Consider the following 22,853-nt stretch of genomic DNA (forward strand, 5'->3'; position numbering starts at 1 on the left):
GGTGGTTGATCATAAAGTTTCGAAGTATTCACAGAATATATAGTAGTAAAAGCATGATGTAATGCTTATTGTACACAACAAACTTTAGAATGACATATAATACTACTGTTTGACCAAACAAATAAGTAATTTGAAATTACACAGAGATGCCGTGTCAAGAAATACAGACATTTGCACATAATATAAAGAAGAAACGACAGGACGTAAAGACAAAATGACAGAACACATTAAATATTTACACTATAAGACAGTTCCGGCGTTCCATAAAATACGGCTAAAGTAATCTATACATGTTTGCACATCGCAGTTTTTTGACATTCTGCCTTTCTAACTATGGAATTGGTTTGCTTGGAATTTGACATTAGTCGTGTCAATATTTAAATGCCTTTTTATCATCTTTCAAGGTCTCTGCAATATAGTATATATATTACAAACAGCTTAACAGATATTGTTATCCTTATTATGATTGTGAGCCAGGTAAGTGTCATGTGTAACAAATTAAAACACCACATTCTAAATTGTATGTGTCCGACACGCTTTTCTGGATTAACCTTTATTAACAACGCTCAAAGCCGAATAGTATGAAAACCAAGGATGTACAAAAACATAAAAAGTTGACGAGCTGTTACCAAAACGAATCTAAATATTAGCCAATTGCATATCTATCGAAGGTCAACTTTGCCTAAGGGAGTTGAAACCTTAATTCTTAATCACTTCAAAATTAATAACGTACAATTTTAGAAAGGTTTGTTATAAATTATGTCAAGTGTTAACTCATTCAAGTGTAATTTGTAAAAATATTATTTATTTATGAGTTTTGAACAGCGGTATACTACTGTTGCCTTTATTTAAATAAAAAGTTATATAATATAATCTGAGGGACTCTCTTTTTTTGTCGATTGTGAGATTAAAAAAACAGAAAAGTAAATAAATGAAGACTGTAACAGTTCTTTTTTATTTCCAAAAATGACACGATACATATCAAGATGATCCATTCATTTTTGTCCCTTATTTTACAGACAATGAAATACAACCATGTACAATGAACTCTACTCGAGATTTGTGTAGTCCTTGTGTTGATAAAATGGTCCAGCCAGATCTTATATCATCCCCAGTAAACGGCGATACGAGTGCGACTGCATGTTTCAAACCAAAAACTGATTGTCTAGAGCAAGGTATAATCAAAAGTAAAGTTGTATTATTTTGTCAGCATTACACTTTTTAAGAATACCTTGTAGTGCAAGTTATGCATTTTGATATGAATTGCATGGTATCAGACTTCTTAAACTAACTCACTCATTTGTTTCCATTGCTATATGAGCTGTTATGACCTAAGCCTGTTCGAGCTGAAACACAATTTAACAGTTAGTATGTAAATATTTGTGTAAATCCTTCTGATTTATAAAAAAAAATTGTAAAGTATTCACGTTAGTTTAAATGTTTTCTTCGACAACAAAGGAGGAGATATGTGTCAAATAGTAACACAACTCCTCATCAACATTAACCTGAAAATTATCAACTGCTTTTGGTTATTATCGGATGTCTTTCCGTAACGTTATTGCATAGCATTCTGTCGTCACTCGGCAATTTGCGGTAAACACACCTACATAGTACTTTTTCAGTGAAAAGCGTAACAAAATCAGATACAAAACCAATATTTTGAAACAAGAGAAAATAGTGTACAAAATGCGAAAAAAAATAATACGAGAAATACATTATTCACAGTTATTAACATATTTTCTTGTTTGCTTTTTTCCGCCAAATTATATGTTATGTTGGTTTTTTCGTCAATATAAAAAATATTATACTGTTGTTTTTCTCCTCTGTTGAGTCTTATGATAGAAATATTTCATATCGGATGCATTACTTTTGGCCTCCGTCATCCGTAAACGTTTTACTTCTTTTTGAATTTCTACTTCAGAACCACTTGAATGATTGATATTTGAAACATTGTTTTGTTTTCTTGTGTTGACGCATGTAATGAAAAGATCATAAAATGCCGTTTGTCATATCAGCTTTATTATCAGCCTTCGGTCAATATCAGCCCTCTAGCCGTTGGCTCTTGGGTCGATAATGCATCTGATTTGAAAAATAACATGTACTAATCTAATTATATGGCGCAACATCTTATCTATGGAAAATCATAATATAAACAAAACGTTGGTCTCTGGTATCATAGAAGACGTTATAACTAAACATAAAAAAACCTGCATGTATAACTATCTCTATGCTACCTTCAGAGACAACAGTCAGACCATAGAATAGACAACAGCAGAAGGTCACTAATAGGTCTTCAATGGAGCGAGACATTCCCGCACCCGGAGGCTATTTGTTGTCCATTTCTGAAACTTCCTTATATTAACCCTCTCAAAAAGTATAGCACCAATTAATAAGTTTTGTATCGAACTTATTAAATGTCGACATGACAATCTAACCAGCATTTTCTGTAAGAAGCTTATATTTATAATATAGGGTCAATTCTAAATGTCAGTTGGAAGGCTTCTTTGACACCACGAACGGGGCGGGAAAGCAAATTGTAATCGGAACGATACTTGAAGATCTTAGATGTACCTTAGTCTGGGATATAGATAATTCTGCCGAGCAAATAAATTTCTATGCACGAAAAAAAAAACATGAGGAACAGAATCACATCTTTCAGTTTTATTTCTTTACAGATATGACATACAAACGAATTGTGAACAATGATGTTGAAGGTTTTTGTGACAGTCTACACGGCTGCAAGTGCAAAATAACAGCATGCTTCTATGGAGATCCTTGGTTGTGTGACGAAAAAGAGATGGTTGTCCACCTGGAACAACATTAAATGAAGCAGGAGGTACTTATTATGTTGTATACGTGACGTTAAACTTGGTCTGTCTGGTGACTTTTAAGCAACACGACTGCTCGTCACAGTTAAATGTTCAGAATTCACTATGTGTTATCAAATTGATTTACGACGTATAGATATTTCGATATCCCAAGAAATGCCTCAAAATTGTAAGAACATGACGCAAAGTAGCTTTATATATCGAAACCTTAGTTGTATGTTGTCATATTAGTATATCAGTAATTGAGCTATCTAATTTATTTTGCTATACTCTACGCAATTGCAGTTAAAGATGTTCGCCGATCTTGTTTTGACGTATTATCAGCTATTCGGACGCCTCTTGTTTAAGCAATGTAGAGCCATTAAAATTTTGGCCTCTAACCTTTTCTTTTCCTTTCATAATTTGAAAAACATATAGTTTTTAATTCTTTTTTTCTTAAATCCAATAACATCCTTGTTATTGTTTGAAAGAACACGGTGTCATTATTTACTTTATTTAATTTTCAATAACTCATATCTCCAAAACAAGGATACAGACTATTTATGTTTTTACTTATTTTTTTGCTTTACTATTTGCTCTATTTATGTAAAACAAATTTATAACAATATCTTGGGTTTGATTTAAACAGAGCAGCGAACATCATTATTACATAACCCCTAAGTATGTGAAATGGAAGTATCAAAAAGTAAAATAAAAAAAATGCTGAACGCCGAGGAAATTTCAAAACGGAACGTCCCTTATCAAATGGCAAAATCAAAAGCTCAAACACATCAAACGAACAGTTAACAACTGTCATGTTTCTGACATGGAACAGGCATTTTCAAATGAAGAAAATGGTGGATTGAACTTGGTTTTATTGCGCTTAACCTCTCACTTGTTATCAATGCTATGATGGTCTTTTTTTTTAATATTTGTATGTCAATTTTGGTCTTGTAGCTGTCTAAGTGTATTCATTATACATCATTGGCTTTCAAATGTTTCAGTTTAAGCATTCTAATTGAAGATAAATATAGAAAAGGGCTTCGAACGCACTAAATTAATAAAGTGTTATTTTCATTATGTATATGTAGAGTAATTTGTCCGTGTTTAGCTATATTTATGAGTTAATTCTGATTATTTCTGCTCTTCAAAGTTTGTATTTGGTTTGATATTTTCAAATTCCTAGTTGCATCAAATACTGAAGAGCTATCATTTGTACCATTATTATTATGCTATGTTTCGAACTTGGAAAATACCACACCATTTTCTGTAGTGTTCATAAAATTATTCCACATTTTCGAAATCATTAAAACACCAATTACGTGTCGTGAATATGGCCGAAGCTAATTCGAATTAATTTGTCTAACGGAATTGTTGCTTTAGTTTTAATAAAGACCGTTTATAAAGACATACCACATGAACAAATTATCCATTGTATATGAAAGCAAATAAAAAATATGTCATTAATTTAACCTCCATGCAAAATTTTCTTAAATTTTAGAATGCATTCCCTGTCCGAATGGTACATATAAGAATGACAACGGTTGTGGTCCTTGTCGACATCGACAGAGGTTTGTTCATTAGAAATTCATAATTCAAGTATTGTTAAATGTGGATTTGGATGGGCGTGCAATATCATCCTGTGATTAAAATATGTTCCTACTTGACAGACATAGATGCAAGCATGCCTTCAATTGCTTACATATATAGGTCATTTGAATTTCAGTGGATCGTTGTCTCATTCGTATCCATATTGCATCTCCTTATTTTTATAAAACATGTTCCTCATATAAATACAATTACATAGCTGTGTAGTCCTTCGTATTTATTTTACTATAACTCTGTCATGATAAACCTTTCAAGTCAAACTAAGATCAAGTTTACTGATAATGAACTCCTTATGGGAAATCCTTAATCATTATTATTTTTCAGATAAGACTCTTAAGTGAAACAGTCAACCAGTTTCAGTATGTTGATAAACCATTCAAGCATACACGCAAAACAATACTACTATGTTGGTGAACATCTTACGCGAAAACGTCAACCAATAATACTTTGTGGTACAATTTTCAAGTTTGCTCTACACATTGTACTAAAAATTTCCAGTTTGATTGAGCATGTTGAGTCAGGTTTGTCAACTCGTCTCGTTGGATTTATTTCAGCATTAACATTGCGAATCCTTCTTAACAGAACACTCATATATCTAGCACGTACATATTTTTACCATCTCCTGCACGTATGTACAGTTCTAACAGTTTGCATAAGGAATGTACTTAGGTGAAACTAAAAAATCAAAAAATTTAAAACTTTTAGTCGGAAGAGCATTAAAAGGGAACAAAATAAACAAAAACTTTTGATAGGTCATGGAGCTCCTTTCTAGATATTTGATTTCTAAAATATGACGGGAAAAGGCTGACTATGACTTTTACCTTATATTTGCATTGGTATCATTTTGGTTTCAAATCAAAAGAGAAAAATGAAGAATCTGCTTAACTTTTAGAGAATGACCCTTTATTAGCTATTTTAAGTCTTTTATGAAAAGATGAATGGGTGTTATGGGAAAATATTTAAACTTGTACCGTATGGATTCCGAACCTCTGACACAAATTCCCAAACCTCACCTAAGTACATCCGTCATGTAAATTCTTTAATGAATTTTATATGTTCATTTATATGTTTTCTTTCAAATATATATATATGTCGTGATTACTGGATACAATCAACTATTTTGAATAATTTCAACAACACAGCTTGGAATGTTTATACGTTACATTTTCCGTTTTTAGTTGCAACGAAGTTTAATTACATGCATTCTACTTCCATTTGGGAATTTACATTGTTGATAAATTATGATTCATAGAAATAACTGTTTTATTCATAAATCGTTTTCAATTAATGTAACTGTTTTCACTTTCTCATTTCACTTAACTTCTTATATCATTTTTTCCTTTCAAATACATATATAATCATCATTACAGCCGTTCATATTCATCCAAATAGACCGGAGGAAAATGAGAATCTTTTGGTAATTTTGTAAGTATACACTTTTTTTATAATTTTGTTTTACACATAGTCCATTACAATAAAGGGAAGAATTTTCAACGATAAAAAACAGTTCTCCATTATTAATCAGTATCGCAGTATGTAGTCCATTAATGCATGTTTTGTCTGTCCATCTATTTTTCCACACTGTTGTTGGTCATCCGGAAACTTATTGTTTTTTATTCCCTAATGGAATCTTCTTTTTTATTATTTCTTGTTGCTGTTGGAACGGCTAATATTTAACTTATATTGACCCTATTTTCAGCATGGTTGCTCTTGGCGTCTTGACCTTACTATTGGCGATGGTTACTGTAGCAATTTGCTTCAAAAGATCAGGATTTATTCTAACGGGGATATGTTGGACACATGGTTAGTCAAATAGAAAGAGTCTTGGCATTGGTATATCTTATATACCTACGTTGTTCGAATAGTTTTACAAATTCCAGGACAGTAATTGTATTGTGTTTTAAAAAAACAAACATGAAGTCTACGTTGTGAAGATAAGTTCTTTTGTGATAATCATAGGTTCCAAAATCGAATACTCTTTATCATTCAAAAAACATTTCCGTACACAATTTCATCAACAGATTTTATTTATAGAATCTTTTTATCACAGAATTAACCAAGACGGAGTTTTTTACAATTTCTTTTTTTTTATTGATTTTAATTGATTGATAGAAGCGATCAGATATTGGTGAAAACAAATTCACAGTATTCACATGTAAGATTAAAGAGACAAAATGTACAAAGAAAAGACTTTAATAGTCTCACAGAAGTAAAAGAAATAAGTTGGTCTAGACTTATTCTAAATATTAGGATACTTTTCTATATGGTAGGGAGAGAGCAACCTGACAACACAGATCGTATACAAATTGAACCTTTGGTTAAAGTGACAAATCAAGATGACAATGTAATAATTAGAAAGACAGAAGGTAGAATTATAACAGAAAATCCGACAGGTGACGCTCGACTCCAATATTCACTGTACTCATTTCAAAGTAGGCAACATGCCGATGTCAAAAACGAAATGATTTCAACTTTTGATTTGTGAACTTTCATTTCTAAGTAGCAACATTCCAGCAGCACCTGCATACGGGGTATATGTCTCCCAATTGATACGATATTCCCGTGCTTGTATTTCCTATCATAATTTTGTCGAGCCTGCGACTTTTGTTAAGATTTTTTGTAATGTTAAATTCTCTCTTATTATAAGTAATAGGATAACTATATTTGGTTTGTGCGTATTTTGCAAGGTCCTCATGCCCGTCAGACAGTTTTCACTCGACCTCGACCTCATTTCATGGATCAGTGAACAAGGTTAAGTTTTGGTGGTCAAGTCCTTATCTAAGATACAATAAGCAATAGGTCTAGTATATTCAGTGTATGGAAGGACTGTTAGGTGTAAATGTCCACCTGGCAGGTGTCATCTGACCTTGATTTCATTTTCCTGGTTCAGTGGTTATAGTTAAATTTTTGTGTTTTGGTCTGTTTTTCTTATACTGTTTGCAATAGGTCTACTTTTTTGTGTATGGAATGATTGTAAGGTGTACATGTCTAGCTGGCAGGTGTCATCTGACCTTGACCTCATTTTCATGGTTCAGTGGTCAAAGTTAAGTTTTTGAGTTTTGGTCTTTTTTTCTAATACTGTATGCAATAGGTCAACTATATTTGGTGTACGGAAATATTTTATGATCTATATGTCAGTTGCACAGGTGTTATTTGACCTTAACTTCATTTCCATGGTTCATTGCTCAGTGTTAAGTTTTTGTGTTTTGGTCTTTTTCTTAAACTATAAGCAATAGGTCAACTATATTTGTTGTATGGGAGAATTGGTAGCTGTACATGCCTGCCTGACAATGTTCATCTGACTTTGACCTATTTTTTATGGTTCAGTGGTCATTGTTTAGTTTTCTTGGTTAATTGTAAGTTGATGCGACTAGTTGTAATAAATCTTTATATTTAGGACTATCAACATAATATCAATGATTAGTAAAGAAGGCGATACAGTTCAGCGTGTGCACTCTTGTCTTAATATAGGGTTGCTGCTCACAAGGAAGCTATTAAACCAAGAGTTTCAAATGGTGAAGTTGAAATCATCCCTTTGTACATTTTACGGACGCCATCACGAGTTGGTTGACCGTTATGGAATAACCGTTTCACAATTGATATCGGATATGTTCCTTACGTCGTAACTACAATTCCCTTCCCTTTCATGAATGTGACTACCGAATTAGACTATTTACCGGATTTGTTATAAAAGCAGCAACACTAGGGGTGCCACGTGTGGAGCAGGATCTGCTTAACATTCCGGGGCACTTAAGATCACCCCTAGTTTTTTGGTGGGTATCGTGTTAATTATTCGTTCGTTTTCTATACTGTGTTAGGTGTACTATTGTTTGTCTGATTGTCGTTTTCCTTTTTAAACGGCGTTGTCAGTTTATTTTCAATCTATGAGTTTGACTGTCCTTCTGGTATCTTTTATATCATATTGGTCGGACATTCCAAACGCGTGATTTTAGTCTGTAATGAAATAACTACTTGCTATACAAAGGATGTGGTAAAAAGTTAATGTTAATAATTTATAAGTAAGCAAAACAAAATTGTATATGATATGTAAACTGTGCAATATTTGTTAAATGTGTATGTTTGTATCGTTATCAACTGATGTGTTTATAAACAACGTGTTCATAAACAACGTGTTCATAAACAACGTGTTCATAAACAATGTGTTCATAACTAGTTTATTTATTCACATTATTTTTATATTTTTTTGTAACTTTCAATGGCTGTTCTCTACTATTTTTTTTATCTAAACTTAAATGCATTTAACATATAATTGCCGACATACTTATAACGTGAAGGTGACTTTCTGTGTCAATATAGAAGGAACACTATAAATATGTATACATTTATCTTATATAAACATTAGATTAATGCTTTTAGTCAAACATGCGCCATTCTTGTTTTTAAACCGCAATATGATTTTATGCATGCGGTTGATATTTGTATTCTGATAAAACGATACTCTTGTTCTTCAAACTAACATAAGAAGATTAAAAAATTTTCTGAAGATCTTTCTTGTTTTTCAATCTACATAACACATCAATATTGCCGAATATCAGCTGTAATTCATCTTAATAGCACTGAAAATACTCAATTGTCGAGTGACTATTATCTAACGATATATATATCTGAAAAACTCGACAATCCGTGAATCGATCTATTATTGTTGTTTTCTTTTCCATTAAGACGGTCTTACACTTGACGAGCACAAACTTGATAACGTCTTCTTCACATTGAGGATGAAAACAGCGCGAGGTTCGGCTAGCAACAAAACCAGCTTCAACCCACAAATTTTCTTAAAATGTCCTGTACCAAGTCAGTAAAATGGCAGTTGTTATCTCATAATTCTTTTCTGTGTGTTTTGCATTGTCGTTTTTTTTTTTTTTTTTAAATTCTTACCCGGATTTGTTTTCTCTCAATTGATTTATGACTTTTGAAAAGCGTTTAACTACTGTTGCCTTTATTTATAATGTCGGTACACGTCACAAAATTGTGATACGAGAATTACATAGCGACTGAGTAGGGTGACATAGGTAATGGGAAAGAAGATAAATTTCTGGTTATCCCTTACAATAAAGGTGTTATGCGAGAAAGATTGAATCATCACGTAGAGACCGTTCAGTGCCAAATATTTGAAGGCAAGGGATGTATAGAACATAACAAAAAAAAACTTGAAGAGCTATACGACCAAAAAATCCCTAACAAATAGGCAAACCCATCGAAGGTCAACTTTGCCTGAGGGAGTTTAAACCTTAATATATAAATAGTATCAAATTGTTAAGCAGACAATTTTACATAGATTTGTTATATATGTTGACTAATGTAATGCGTTTACTTTTCTACATTGGCTAGAAGCATAGGGGAGGGTTGAGATCTCATAAACATTTTTAACCCCGCCGCAATTTTGCGCCTGTCCCAAGTCAGGAGCCTCTGTCCTTTGTTTAATAGTCTTGTTTTATGTTTAATTTTAGTTTCTTATGTATAATTAGGAGTTTAGTATGACGTCCATTATCACTGTACTAGTTATCACTGTACTAGTATACATATTTTTTAAGGGGCCAGCTGAAGGATACCTACGGGTGCGGGAGTTTCTCGCTACATTGAAGACCGATTGTTGGCCTTCGGCTGTTGTCTGCTCTATGGTCGGGTTGTTGTCGCTTTGACACATTCCCCATTTCTTTTCTCAATTTTATGACTACTGAGCTGTTGATTCCCACGGCGACGGATAGTCCACCTAGGTATTGATTCAGTGCTCAGTTGATTTAGCTCAAATTTATTGTCACTTTACAATGCATTTCTACCAAATTATATCATGAATTATTAGAAAAGTTAAAGAAGAAAGAGAAATGACAAAAATACTATTCTCCGAGGAAAATTCAAGAAGGAATGCATGTGTGATTATCTTAATCACTATAGAAACAACAAAACGAATGCTATATATTCATGCATAATCATTAGTAATTGTGACGTTTCGTTCCTTTACAATAATTTAGAATGGTATGAAGGGTTGGTTATTTTGACTGAAATTAAAACACGTTTCGTAACCTTATAATAATATAGGATGGTATGAAGGGTTGGTTGTTTTGGCTGAAATTAAAACACGTTTCGTAACCTTATGATAATATAGGATGGTATGAAGGGTTGGTTATTGTGACTAAAATTAAAACACGTTTCGTAACCTTATGATAATATAGGATGGTATGAAGGGTTGGTTATTGTGACTGAAATTAAAACACGTTTCGTAACCTAATAATAATATAGGATGGTATGAAGGGTTGATTATTGTGACTGAAATTAAAACACGTTTCGTAACCTTATGATAATATAGGATGGTATGAAGGGTTGGTTATTTTGACTGAAATTAAAACACGTTTCGTAACCTTATGATAATATAGGATGGTATGAAGGGTTGGTTATTGTGACTGAAATTAAAACACGTTTCGTAACCTCATAATAATATACGATGGTATGAAGGGTTGGTTATTTTGACTGAAATTTAAACATACCTTGTTGTGTTTTAATTTGTTATGTTTTCACCATTTCCTAATTCTTTTCTTATAATCACGATTAGATGTTATTTGTTTGTCCCCTTAGCAAAATGCTGTATATAATTTCTGCCATTTTGGTGCCCTTGGTTGCAAATGCAACGGAGTGTAAAGTTACACGAGCCTTTCACAATCATAAGGAGAATTTATTTAATAATCAATAGGTTAATATAATCTAGACACAATCAACAGCCTTGTCAAACAAGAAAAAAATGTCCATCATTTACATTCCCTTGAAAATAAAAATAAAAACAACTGGTATTTATATTTTATGATAAGAAGATACATTTGATAACATTTTTGAATGCGTTATAAACAAGTGTTCATTTTTATCGACAATCTCATTGTTTTAGTATAAACTATAAAGTCGTTGTACATTTATTTTAGGGAGGTTTCTGTTAATCAATAATACCACGTGATGTTTCTACTTCCCATTAGATTTTTTTTTAAACTTCCAGTAGCAAGTACGTATTTTTTGTATTCTACTTCATTTAAATGGCATACTGATTAAATGTAATAATTTGTCACAAAACAAATCGCATATGTCACTTCTTAATTATATCTCTTGTGTATATTTAATTATATATGCGCATGTACGCAAGTCCGTGAATGCGACGACACAATGTCGAAAGGTTTAAAAACTTCTTTAAAAATGAATGCAATTTTCATTTTAAGTCATCTGCTTGATATGTTATTATATTTATTGATGTGTCCTTAATTTCAAATTCTGACTTAGTTCCTGATGAGAACCTATGATGTATAATATTAAATTTTATATTAAGGTTTAGTTTTCGTTAATCGATTGATTCAATTACAGTTGACGTTAATCTTTTGATCCTAAATATCTTAACGACGACATGCGAAACCAATTATGTACTGTTTGGTAATTTGGTCTTGGATGCGTGGTTTTTTTACTAGTTGTTAGTGGTTTCGAACTAGCTGTTAATAACTGCGAGTACTCTCAGATCTGTAATTTATGTCTTTTTCATTGACAAGTTCACGGCCACTAAGTTTTTTGTTAGAGGTATTTTTATGTGTATCCATCTGATGAGTTAAGCCTTTATAAACTGATTTTTATAGTAGATATTTTGTGGCACTGTTACACCACTGTTCCAAGTTAGGGGAGGTTTGGGATCCCGCTTACATATATAAAATTCATAAAATGAATTAAATTTAAAGGTCAATCGCCTTCCTTTTTGTTTAAAGGGATACTTTCTTCGTGTACCTCGTGTAATACTTGGTCATACAATGAAAAATCATTTAGCTTTTTTAGAATACATGTTGATATATTTTGCATAGACAGATATGAGACGGGATTTGGGGGAACAGACGTAAAAATGGATTTCAAAAACACCACAATTCATATTCTTAAGTACTTTGTTAATCACGACTCATTTAATTATTTCATGGCAAAAAATAGTCCGTTCCATAACTTAAGGGGTTATCACTTATACATTTTTTATCAAACTTGTACACCTCTGCGAAGCCAAAGACTTCTAGAATATATTTTTTGGTGAAAACCTTCCTACATTAGCAGAGATAACTCAGATATAAGGATAAATAAATAAATAAGACAACAGTAGTGGACGATTTTTCGTTCTTAATGATAATTTTCCATTTTTAGGTTGGGATGTTACTTTGGCACCATCTTACGGTGTTTATATTTCACAGCTCGTTTGCTATGCCCGCGTCTGTATTCCATTGTCGATCCTTTAAATAAACTTATTCTAAAAGTTTACCAATTCAACACTGTATTAAGATCGTTGAATACTGTTTTTATTGATATACATATTGATTTTGTTATCAGTAAATAATAAGATAACTAAATATTACTTGTATGTTATATACTTTTACACATTCATGGATCAACAATCTGTCGACACCTGTATCTTGGCATTGCACAAGGTGATGTTTTTCTCCAACTGTGTCTTTACACGAAATCAATGGAATGTTGGATGTGTACTGATTGATAATTAAGTATAAGATGCATGATTTTTTTCTTAGTTGCTAGAGGCTTTGAACTAACTGTCGGTGAATTGCGATTACTCTCCTATATGTACCAAGTGTCCTTTTGTTGTGGGGATGTACAAGTACCTGTCCACGTCCACTTGTATCTGTATCCATCTGATGAGTTAAGCCTTTTTTAACTGATTGTTATAGTTCGTTCTTATGTTGTACTGTTATACCACTGTCCCAGGTTAGAGGATGATTGGGATCCCGCTAACATGTCTAATCCCGCCAGATTCTGTATGTATGTGCCTGTTCCAAGTCAGGAGTCTGTAATTCATTGGTTGTCGTTTGTTTACGTGTTACATATTTGTTTTTCGTATATTTCTTATACTTAGATTAGGCCGTTATTTTTCTCGTTTGAATTGTTTTACATTGTCATTTCGGAGCCTTTTATATCTGACTATGCGGTATGGGCTTTGCTCATTGTTGAAGGCAGTACGGTGACCTATAGAAGTTTGTTTCTGTGTTATTTTGATCTCATGTGGAGAGTTGTCTCGTTGGCAATCATACCACATCTTCTTTTTTTTATATATACAGCTGTTCAGAAGTCATAGAAATAACTCAGATAAAGTACCTTCAATACAAAGTCAGGAATATGACAGTTGTTATCCATTCGTTTGATGTGTTTGAGCTTTGATTTTGCCATTTGGTTGAGGTCTTTGGTTTTGAATTTTTCTCGGATTTCAGTATATTTGGGATATTTCTTTTAAGATAGTGTAATTTAAAGTTATGACACAATCTTAACATCATAAATACGAAGGGTATTAATTGCTTATATTCAATGTCGATTTTACGTAAAAATTATATCAAATAGCAATAATTCATAGTCTCCGACACATCCTTTTCGCCCCTCTGTTATCCTATGACTTGTACGAACAATTGACGTTCATAGCTTTATTTAGTAAAATAAAAGTTGTAGTTCGAACACTGTTTTATAAAAACACCAAACGCCATGTACAGTAAACATGTTTACAATTAGTTTAATGTAATGTACACTGGTTTAACATTAAATTTGTTCACATCTTTACACCTTGCTAAATTCAAGGGGGGAATCTACGTCATCACGCAGGGTGTCGGTGATTGAAATTTGACCACCATTTTGTCGCTTCAAGGTAAGAATGTTACTTATTATGCCAGTTATATGAGGGTTATGATTATACAAAATAGTCCACCAAAGACTATATAAAGTAGGAAAATAAATGAGCCATCGCTCAATATTATTGGTTATCTCAATTTTGCAAACACTTCGATACCAGTTTTAGGAATTGGGTCAACATGCAGGATATCGGCAAAATTTTTCATAACAACATCTTGATTATCAAGAACCGCCTACTTTATCAACAAATGAACATGTCCGAATTCTTTATTGTACTCGGGAAAATACTTGTTACTCACAAATATCCGTCATTATGGTCGAAAAACGTCTTATTTTTAAAAAATGGAAAAAGGATGTCGGCAACACATCAAATATCGAAGGATGTCGGGGACACACTAATATATTAACAATGTAAGTGTCCTTTGATTAAATCAACCATAATAAAGATACGATAAAAAAAAAACCAGGATTAGTGTTCCTTGCTTGCTTCCATTTCATGCACTCAATTTCAGGGTTCACTTTTTGTAAATATTCGAGAAAAAAAAAGTTTTAGAAGGTGAAAGTCAGATTTCGTTTCAGTTAAGCCAGGGGTCCCACAGGGGTCAATTATTGGACCAAGTCTTTTTTTTTTTTTATATAAACTAACTGTTTACAAAATTTTGAATTTTTTGAAATACTAAGGCTTTTCTACCTCAGGCATAGATTACCTTAGCTGTATTTGGCAACACTTAAAGGAATTTTGGATCTCAATGCTCTTCAACTTCGTACTTTATTTGGCTTTTTTAAAACTTTTTTGGATTCGAGCGTCACTGATGAGTCTTTTGTAGACGAAACGCGCGTCTGGCGTATATATAAAATTTAGTACTGGTATCTATGATGAGTTTATATATATATATATATATATATGACATTTCATCTGGCCCTACATCTACCAAGTGTTTAGTAAAGGCAACAGTTGTATACCGCAGTTCGAAATTCATAAATCGAGAAATAAAAACAAAACCGGGTTACAAACTAAAACTTAGGGAAACTTAATATTTTTGCCAGTCGTTTTTATTTTGATGACAAATGAGGATTTGCATGGTTTCGATTTTTTTTACGGGTGGCGATTTAGTGGGCGATCTGGTCGGCTGTTTAACATCGGATTGTATTCGCGATTATTTCCGCCTGCACAAGTTTAAATTTGATTTGCGGCTTGTCATGACCATTAGTTTTAAATTAGATCTAGTCATATGTTGAATAACATATGTGTTGAAAATAGATATACTATTTTCAACACATTGGTGTGTCCCCGACATCCTTCGATATTCGATGTGTTGCCGACATCCTTTTCCCACTTTTTAAAAATAAGACGTTTTTCGACCATAATGACGGATATTTGTGAGTAACAAGTATTTTCCCGAGTACAATAAAGAATTCGGACATGTTCATTTATTGATAAAGTAGGCGGTTCTTTTCAATCAAGATGTTGTTATGAAAAATTTTGCCGATATCCTGCATGTTGACCCAATTCCTTAAACTGGTATCGAAGTGTTTGCAAAATTGAGATAACCAATAATATTGAGCGATGGCTCATTTATTTTCCTACTTTATATAGTCTTTGGTGGACTATTTTGTATAATCATAACCGTCATATAACTGGCATAATAAGTAACATTCTTACCTTGAAGCGACAAAATGGTGGTCAAATTTCAATCGCCGACACCCTGCGTGATGACGTAGATTCCCCCCCTTGAAATTACCTGTATATCAGATTAGATCACACTTTTAAACTATATGTCATTTAAATATTCATTACGTAGTAGTTAATGCACATTTTTAGACAACGTTTTTAGTAGTCAGGGAACAACCATTTGACTTCAAATACTAGAGGTTCTTAAGAGCCTGTGTCGCTCACCTTGGTTTATTTGCATATTAAAAAAAGACACAGATACATTAATGACAAAACTGTGTTTAGGCGATGGTGATGTGTTTGTAGATCTTACTTTACTGAAAATTCTTGCTATTTACAATTATTTCTATCCATAATGAACTTGTTCCATTAGTTACAGAGGAAAATATTTGTTAACATTTAACAAAAATTACAAAATTTATGAAATTGTTTAAAATTGACTGTAAAGAGCATTTACTCCTTAAGGGGTCAACTGACCATTTTGGTCATATATTTGTAGATCTTACGTTTCTGAACACTATTTTGCTGTTTACAGTTTTCTCTATCTATGATAATATTTAAGATAATAACCAAAAACGGCAAATATTCCTTAAAATTACCAATTCGAGGGCAGCAACCCAACAACCGGTTGTCCGATTCATCTAAAAATTTCAGGGTAAATAGATCTTGACTTTATAAACAATATAATCCCTTGTCAGATTTGCTCTAAATGCTTGGATTTCAGAGTTATAAGCCACAATCTACATTTTACCCCTATGTTCTATTTTTAGCCATTGCAGCCATTTTGGTTGGTTGACTGGGTCACCACACACTTTCTTTTAAAAAAAAGATACCCCAATGATGATTTTTGACAATATAAAAAAGAAGATGTGGTATGATTGCCAATGAGACAACTATTCACAAAAGACCAAAATGATACAGACATTAACAACTATAGGTCACCGTACGGCCTTTAACAATGAGCAAAGCCCATACCGCATAGTCAGCTATAATAGGCCCCGATAAGACAATGTAAAACAATTCAAACGAGAAAACTAACAAACAAACAAACGACAACCACTGAATTACAGGCTCCAGACTTGGGACAGGCACATACATGATTAATGTGGCGGGGTTAAACATGTTAGCGGGATCCCAACCCTCCCCCTAATCTGGGACAGTGGTATAACAGTACAACATAAGAACGAACTATAAAAATCAGTTGAAAAAGGCTTAACTCATCAGATGGACAAAAATACAAGTAGACGTGGCCGGGTACTTATACATCCCGACACAAAAAGACGTAATGAACAGATCCGAAAGTACTCGCAGTTATATGACAGCTAGTTCAAAGCCACTAACAACTAATAAAAAAATCATGCATCTAAGACTAAACAATCAATCCGTATACATCCAACATCCAATGGATTTAGTGTAAAGACGTCATAAACAGCCAGAGAAAAACATGACCTTGTGCAATGCCAAGTTAATGGTATCGACAGATTGTAGATCCATGAATATGTATATGTATATAACATACTAGTAATATTTAGTTAGCTTTTAATTTACTGATAACAAAATCAGTATTTATACAAATAAAAACAATATTCAATGATCTTATTACAGTGTCGAATAGGTAACCTTTTAGAATAAGTTTATTTAAAGGAGCGACAAGTTTACATGGATCCTTTCTAAATTTCCGGGCACGGTTAACAACATTTCTGTAAAAATGAGGATGTGCTATCCCGTTTGAAATAAGTTTTCTACAGGAACAACCAAACTTCAAAACCAAATCTTTATATCTATGGGAAAATTTAGTAAAGGTTTTAAGTAATTTATGGTAACGATATCCCTGGTTTAATAATTTACCAGTAATACATAGGTTGCGTTCGTTAAAATCAAAAACGTCACAGCAGACACGGGCATAGCGAACAAGTTGTGAAATATAAACACCGTAAGATGGTGCCAAAGGAACATCACCATCTAAAAATGGAAAATTAACAATAGGGAACGAAAAATCGTCTCTTTTGTCGTAAATTTTATAGTGGAGTTTCCCGTTTAAAACCGAAATATCTAAATCCAGGAAAGGACAGTTATTACCGAATAAATTTGATTTATTTAAAGTAAGTTCCTTGGGGTAAATTTCAGCAGTATATTGAGAAAATTCTTGATTATTTAACGAAAAAATATCATCAAGATAACGGTAAGTGTTGTTGAATTTATCAATTAAATGCAATTTCGACGGGTCTTTACTGAGTTTAGTCATAAACTGTGATTCGTAACAGTACAAAAACAAGTCTGCTATTAAAGGGGCACAATTAGTTCCCATGGGGATACCTACAACCTGTCGATAAACTTTGGTGCCGAAACGTACATAAATATTATCAAGGAGAAAATTAACAGCTTCAATAATCTCATCACACCTCCAGTAAGTATATCTAGCATATTTACCTTTCTCATTTGAGAAGTCTTTAAATGAGTTGCAGCAAATACATCTACATTCAGCTTTACCAAACGACCATTTAATTAAATAGGAAAACTTTTGTCTAATAAGATAGTGTGGAAGTGTAGTGTAAAGAGTAGAAAAATCAAAACTATTAACAGAATCAAAAGGACCATCAAAAGCACGTAATTTATCTAAAACATCCAAAGAATTTTTTTACACTCCAAAAATGGTTTATACCACTATGTTCATATATTTTATTACAATAATTTATGATAAGGTCTTTAATAGTAGGTAATGAATTAGTTAAGAGCACTGAAAGATTAGTTGTAGAACACTTACTAGAGGCCGAGATGAAACGATATTTAAATGGATTTTTGTGTAGTTTAGGTAGCCAATACATAGTAGGGACCTTCCAATGTTCAGAAGAAGCCTTAAGCTTTGATGTGGTTGTGATATGCTTGTTTACTATATGACTCTCTGTGGAGCGGATGGACTTGAATGTAGATGTATTTAAAATTTCATTCTTAAGAACGTCCGTGTAGTATTTACGGCATACCACCACCACATTGTTGGCTGCTTTGTCGGCCGGTACAAACACAAACCGCTTTGAAAGTATTTGAAGTTTATTTCTTGTTCTGGAAATAGGTGTACTATGTACTCTATCATTTACTTTTAAATTATTTTCAAAATGTGATATTCTCTTATCTACCACAGTCATAAGAATCAAGAGATTTTTTATCAGATTTTTCTCGTTTACGCCATTGTATGGTTAATTTTGGCCCAGTTGTTTCAGAGGAGAAGATCTTTGTAAAAGAATACAAAAATTAAGGAAAAATTGGTAAAAAAATATTATAAAGGGCAATAACTCCTTGAGGTGGTATGGGTGTCTTCCTCCATCTTGGATTGTAAAAAACTGAGAATCAAAGGTCCAGATTTTCCACCAAGTTAGCAAAATTTGATGCAGGAATGCAGATGTTTAATGTACATTTTCATTTAAAAGTACCAATTTATAAGAATATAACTTCTAAATATTGATATTTTTGCAAATGTTAATTATTTTTGGTTGTTTTTTTTAAATTGGCATTTTAAGGGGAGGTAACTCTAAAAAAAGTGCATTTTCTGAAGGATTCTGTATGGAATTTTCCTATTTTGTATTTTAGCCGGAAAAAACGTACGGTGACCTTATCTTTTCTTTTGATACTCTCAAAGCAGTGTCTGAAAGCTATCTTTTCCTGAAGTATTTAACAATTCTATCATTTTGTGTAGTTTCTAATCACAAAATGGTGTTTTTTCCTGTATAATCCATACAAAATGTGTCATTTTGTCCCGTCCTGTAGCTTGAGAAAATGCGCGGTGACCTATCATTTTTATTATATTTTTCAACATGTATCAATAGATACAACGTTTTGGCAAAGAATGAACAAATTCTATCATTTTTATTTTAGACTCCCATACCACCTTAAGGGGCCAACTGATCATTTTGGTAATGTTGACTTATTTGTAGATCTTAGTTTACAGAACATTGTTGCTATTTCAGTTTATCTCTATCTATAATGATATTTCAGATAATAACAAAAAAACGGCAACATTTCCTGAAAAATTACCAATTTAGGGGAGCCACACAACAACGGGATGTCAGATTCATCTGAAAATTTCAGGGGTTATTATGGCATGTTATTGGTTTCAAAAAATACATATTTTTCATTTAAATGCAAAATTTTATATTCAATTGGTATATTTCTTCATTGAAATGCAATATTTTTTCATTTGAATGGTATTCTTTTTCATTAAGATGTAATATTTTTTATTCAAATGGTATAATTTTTGATTTAAATGGTATATTTTTGCATTTAAATGCAATATTTTTTATTTAAATGGTATAATTTTTCATTCAAATGGTATAATTTTTCATTCAAATGGTATAATTTTTCATTCAAATGGTATAATTTTCATTTAAATGCAATATTTTTTATTCAATTGGTATAAAATGTTATTTGAATGCAATATTTTTTATTCAATTGCCTATGGTATAATAGTTTTTTTTTTATTTAAATGCAATAATTGCATCATGGGAAATTGTTTGACGCCTTAAGGTCAAATTTGCAACAACGTTTGTGATTGGCCGGTATTCATTTGGATTTTCACCCCTTTCTTTCTAAACTTGAGTGACCAAGAATTAAAAAACGCGTCAGAATATCGCCACTCTAACTAAATTTGGCGTTCGTGCGAGTTCGTGCACTGGCAATTAATGCAAATAATGGCCAGGTAGAGCAAAAATATGATTAACAAGTAATAATAATTAATTTGACACACAACTTGTTCATGAATAGAAACAAATGCCTGCGTGCATTGCAAACATATCTCCATACAATAAAAGCCCTTTCTGAAGAAACTCTCCTTCAGTCTACACGTTTCTGGAGGGCAAACATGAAAAAAGAATAAAAAGCCTTCCAGAACGTTATAATTATTTGAGCTAAGCCACCTCTTTTTTTTTTTTACATGAAGAAAAACAAATCACCTAATTACAACAGCAGAACCACAGACCACGTGATAAGTAGAGACATAAGCTGTTATATTCCGGAACTAGTTCTGTGTTAAAAACAATTCAGAATAAATTGGAACCAGTTACTAACCCATGTTACAACAATAGTCCTATGACATAAGACTTCACTGTATTAGGCGTAAACTTCATATTTAATACTATCTATAACATGCGCTCTCATGTATTAAGCCGCAAATCATTTTACATTTATGATTCGTTTCTGAGCTATTTTTACTGTTCTCATATAGATCTCCGAATCCCTTAAATAGACTTTTTTCCAAGCCCCACAGTAGTTCAATAATTACTATATGTCATCGCTGAAATAAGAATGCAGAGCATATTTAAAAACATATTTTATCTTCAGGATTTTTTAATGATTTACTTTCAATACTGCATTGGTAAATTGAAGAGGGGGTATACAAGTTTATATTGTGATACAGTATATAATATAATTAGGTATCCAACAAATTATATGATTGTATGTTTAGCTATTATCTAGACCCGTACAAAATGTATATAAAAAAACACAAATAACAGGGGCGGATAACAAAAAACCTCGGTGTCTTAGGGGGGAGGTGGGGGAGGTTCAAATTTAGATATTTGTATAGAGATGTATATATGCGAGTATTGGCAGTAATGGTTATGGTGTGTGTGTGAGTGGAGGGTTTCAGATCAAAGATCGTTTCTATAATTCTATATCTTTTAGCTTTAACCATTTCACTCTATTCTTTATCATTTGATCTCTATTATATTTGTCCTAAACATGCGTGACATATTTTCCACTGGACATATGGCAACCAAAAATCAATCAACTTATTATGTATATTTCATTATTTCTTTATTATGTTATCTATAGATTTAGTCCCGCCCCTTATCTATCTTTTTGTTGAAAATGCAGCAAGGCGTTTTTAAAAACATATTAATGAGTCGCGTTATTTTTTTGTTTGTTCTTCGGAAGTGAGCCAAAAGAGTCTATTTCAGTTTTTTTGGCATTTGGAAGATCTTCTCACTCTCTTTCGTCTCTTCTTTTTTATAGGTTATTTAGACGACAGCGGCACATAACAAACATGGCGTCGTTTAGTCGAAATCAAATTAATAAATTTATAAACGTTTTTTTATGGTATGACAGTAGGACGATAAGCTGGATAAATATAAGAACTACACGGACAATAAATGTTAAGGGACAATTATTTGATATTCTAGAGAAGGGTTTTTGATTGATTAGTGTTAAACGCTACTTTCAATACTATTAGGCTATTCCGGGGTGGTCAGTTTAATTTAAAAATGAAGGATGTGAAAGGGAAGGGAGGGCATTTTTATTCATTCAATCTGTCGCTAATCATGCCTATTTTTCAGCTCTTACCAGGCGCAACCATATTCATATATGAAATCCTTCTGTCCCCCACCCGAACAAATGAATAAATATTAAATGGTTCTTATTTAACACAAGTTTTAATTGGTTGATTGTATGTTGTTAATTTTAACACCCAGTGACAAGTATTGCATGCTTGTTCTTGAAACCACGAGTTTAGAAGTCAGGTATATAATATAAAAACGAAGAGATGGAATGTGATTGCGAATACCGGAATTTAAATATAAAGTGGATGTTAGCAATTATAGACAATCGTAAGGCCTTCAACAATGACAAAAATCTGATACTGTAAAGTCGTTTTTAAAAAGGCCGACATGAAAATGTAAACAATTCAAACGACAAAATTAACAGACTAATTATACATAACAAAACAATTTACAAAATACCAAATATGAGTCGAGACATGAACCAACGACAACCACTAAACTACAGGCTCCTGACCTTGGACAGGTAAATAAAGAATATGGGTTGATATAGAAACGAATATGTGGTATGATTGCAAATGAGACAACTCTCCACAAGAGACCAAATGACACAGAAATCAACAGCTATAAGCCACCGTACGGCCTCGACAATAATCTAAGCATACATCGCATAGTCAGCTATAAAAGGCCCCGAAATCACAAATGTAAAACAATTGAATCGAGAAAACTAACGTCCGAATCAATGTACATCAGATGAAAAAACATAAATATGTATAACAAAGCAATAAAAAATGACGAAAGATACCAAAGGGACAGTCAAACTCATAAATCTAAAACAAACTGACAACGCCATGG

Source organism: Mytilus galloprovincialis, chromosome 13, assembly GCF_965363235.1.
Source record: "Mytilus galloprovincialis chromosome 13, xbMytGall1.hap1.1, whole genome shotgun sequence".
NCBI classification, from domain to species: Eukaryota; Metazoa; Mollusca; class Bivalvia; order Mytilida; family Mytilidae; genus Mytilus; species Mytilus galloprovincialis.